Genomic DNA, 3896 nt, shown 5'->3' with positions numbered 1-3896 from the left:
GAGGGGGGATCTTGTGGCCTGTTATAAACTGGCTAGGGGGGATCAGCAGGCGTTGGGGGAGTCCCTGTCCCCCCGAGCGCCGCAAGGAGTGACCAGGAACAATGGTCACAAGCTGGTGGAGGGAAGGTTTAAGTTGGACATCAGGAGGCGCTACTTCACGGTCAGGGCGGCTAGAGTCTGGAACCAGCTTCCAAGTGAGGTGGTTCAGGCTCCCACCCTGGGGGTTTTTAAGAGGAGGTTGGATGACCACCTTACTGGGGTCATTTGACCCCAGTGCTCTTCCTGCCATGGCAGGGGGGCGGACTAGATGATCTGCTCAGGTCCCTTCCGACCCTAGAAACTATGAAACTATGAAAACTTACGAACTTCAGCAAGGCCATGATTTCCCTCAGCATTTCTTTGGTCAGGTTCTCCCAATGAAACATGGGTGTCACATTATAGCTTATTTTACTCCTAACTGGGGAGGTGAAGTTTATTAAGAGCCATTATCCTTTCTAAATATTTGCTCATTAACAGAATAAATAGAGTAGGAGTTGTATAATTCCTGGAAGACCATAAGGAAAAAAAATATGTCCACGTAGAATCAATGCCATATAACCTTCCTGTGCTGACTGAGTGGACTAGTTGTGTGTAGCTTTCAGCATTTCCACCCACAGCTACTACTGAGCTGGGACTGCTGGTGAATAAAGCCCATGGATTTCAAATGATAGTAACAAAGCATCAGCCACAAGCAAATACCTTACCATAATTGCACAGTTTAGAGCTGAAAGAGATTAGCGACTTCATTAGTATTTCTTTTTGGATTCCAGAGACAAATAATAGATGTTTCTCTACCGAAGTGTTCAATAAGTCTTTTAAAGTTTGAATATGATAAGCCAATTAAGCTGTAGTGTAGGAAAGAAGAACTGCAGTATGCACTAATGTAAGTGATGTCAAAAGCGATTAACTCTAACGTCCACGTCAGTGAAAAAATGGCTAACCACTAGTGCTGAACAGAAATGTCTTCCATTTATAAAGGTGACAAAATGGCTCAAAATAATGCATCACATGGGAATGCTGGGTTATTATAACTAATAGTGGTTAATAAAACTTACTGCAGATACAAAGTCATAAAAGCACATTGTTTTCACTCTATTTCAAAGCCAGTCACTATACTTTCAGAAATTATAGTGATTTTAAGATTATGTCACCATGTTTTAGGTGCACAATTTCAGTACTGAGATAGTAACAGACAGCTTCAATATTTAAAAGTTGTGTGCATTACACATGGTTTGCAAACACATGTACATGATAAGATCAAGTGATGGTCAGTGGAATTTAAAAGTTTTTTTTAATACAAAACTAAAGTAGTGAAGCTAATTCTTGCTCACCCTATACAAATAAGAAGTTCTACTGAGCTCAGTTAAGAAAAAGAGTATTTTAGATTGATGTATTATTTGATGTAACATGGATATCACACCACAATAGAACACTGTCACATGGTTTTTGTATGTAAATCTGCCTAATATACTGTAGGGATAGTAAAGAAACACAAAATTGATTTAAGATTATTAAAACATAGTTATTAAAATGATGTATTGGTAATTAAATAGGACAAAGTAATCAGAATTACCATATTTCATCTATGGATTTGGAAGCTTCACAGAAAGTTATTGTTTTATTTAATCTAATCATCCTTGTTACAGTTTTTTCAAGAAAGTCAAAGGATTTGGCACAAATGTCAACTACCAATTCTCTAAAAGTATCATAGGAATTTTTTCCCCACAGGCAAAAGATACATTTCAAACATTTCTTTCAAAAGAAAGTTAGAAAGAAAATATTCCTCTAAATCAAACAGAAGTTTTATATGCGATACATGTTTAAGTAGTAATATGCAGTAAGCAAGACTTATTTGGAAATACCTTTTATTGGACCTAGTAAACAGGAAAGAGATCAATGATTCCAATGATTAAAACTTTAAAAAACTAAAATACCCAACCAGGGTGGGACACCTTTGGTACAAGCCACTTTAAGGGAATTGAGCAGGTTGTGGAGCAGCTGGCAGGTGTGGTTAGCCTCAATTAGGCAGTCACATGACTGCAAGGGGGCCACTGGATTGGAGGAGGGCTGGGCAGCCTCAAGCAGAGCCTGCAGTTACATCTAGGGAGCCAGAGGAACAACATCATAGAACCTGTAGACTACAGCTCCCAAAACATCTGAAGGTCAGGTCAGGAACTATGGGGATGGAGGAGGCTCCTGGTCCTAGATAAGACCTGAAACTACACCCTGGTGGGCTGGATGGTGTGGTGGGGCTGCCTGTGGTGGGGCAGTCTCCAGGAAATACCACACCTGTGGCCCTCCACAGTGAAAGATGAGGATGGGGTGCTGTAAAGCCTCAGCTCCCACTGCCTTGTGGGTACCTTGTGGAGGGGAAAGGCTAAGGGAGCACACCCTAACAGAAAAGCACAGGGCACAGGTCCATAGAGCGGGGCCTGAGGCAGGGTCCAGGCCCCACTAAGAGGGATCTGAGGCCCAAGAGGTGTAAAGCCCAGTGGCTCCAGCAAAGGGGGTGGAGTTGTGGCCCCAGTGAAGGGAGCAGAGAGGCCAAGGTATGTTTGTGAACACCTGAGGCCAAGTTTGGACCAAAGGCTGTGTGGGGCCCAGTAAGGGGGCTGGGGGAAGTTGGCAGTGATTTTGGGATACGATCTGCAAGGCTTGGGACATGATATAAGGATGGTTTGGAGCCATGTATTACACCTTTTGGCATTAGGGCAATAAAAGGGCAGCTTCCTACCTATGAACAGCCATTTAGTTCCAACAAAGGCATGGCAGAAAAGTCAGGCGGGCGGACTGCCCTAGACAGGTGGGCAACTGTGACCAATGTTGTGACCAGCCTTGAGATGGCTCCATCACACCAACTAATGCAAGACAGAATGTTACTAGGGTGGTTAATTGATATTGTGGCTAAATAATAATGATCAGTCAGTTGATAATATTAATACCTAGGATTTTATTATCAAACATCAAGCAATGTATCAGCTGAACAAATATCCAATATCAGACTCTATGTTATAAAAAATATTCTATCATTGCAGCAGCTTTTATTGAGATCTCCAATAGCAACAAGAGGGATTTTTTGCTTCTTTAAATTAGGTTCCAATTCAGGAATTAATTTAGGTAAGTGCTCACATAAGTATTCACTTGACTTCTAGCATATTCTGAAATCCCTAAAATTGTGCTAAAAACAAATCCTTAAGTGCTGTCCTAAATGGGGATGTTTTTCTGATTAATGAACTATGGTGAAATCCAGTGGGAAGTTTGAAATTGATTTCAGTGGCTGCATCTACACATGCACTTTACTGCAAGTAGCCTAATTAGCTGCAGATTAAAGCATCAACTTCTACATGTGCAATGGTAGTAAGCTAAAGTAAACTAATGAACACCGCAGTAAGATAGTACTGTCAGGAACAGCTTATGCCAGGGTAACTTACTGCAATTATACACACACACAGATTCTGATTTGTGGGTGTAAATTGCACCTGGTCAGCCCAGCCAGCTGTGGGCCAGAATTCTGCCTGCTGTCTAACCACATGGCTCTGCAGTTTCCATGCCCTAGTGCCTCTGCCACCACCAGGAGCCAGAGCTGACCGTCCCCACCCCCCTTCATGCCCTTTGCCAGCTCAAACTGCTGCTGTCCCAGGTATACATGTAGATGCTGTGCCTAGGAATAGTTTACTTTGGGGGGAGGTGGGTAGCGGAGTCCCCCAGGGCTCGGTCCTGGGGCCTGCGCTGTTCAATTTCTTCATCAGCGATCTGGATGATGGGGTGGAAAGTAACCTGTTTAAATTCGCTGATGACACCAAAATTTGGGGGGAGGTGAGCACGCTAGCAGGGAGGGAGAGATTGCAGAGGGATCT

At 42.8% G+C, this 3896-nt stretch overlaps 1 protein-coding gene across 1 annotated transcript in view; it reads right to left on the bottom strand.

The window, feature by feature from the left end:
- Positions 1 to 3896, bottom strand: part of HHAT (hedgehog acyltransferase) — a 323485-nt gene that overhangs the window by 196711 nt on the left and 122878 nt on the right. The window lies entirely within an intron of this gene.

Source organism: Gavialis gangeticus, unplaced genomic scaffold (genome assembly GCF_001723915.1).
Source record: "Gavialis gangeticus isolate Ggan-Ray unplaced genomic scaffold, GavGan_comp1, whole genome shotgun sequence".
NCBI classification, from domain to species: domain Eukaryota; kingdom Metazoa; phylum Chordata; order Crocodylia; family Gavialidae; genus Gavialis; species Gavialis gangeticus.
The sequence above is the reverse complement of the archived record's forward strand: the minus strand, read 5'-3'. Positions and strand labels throughout refer to the sequence as shown.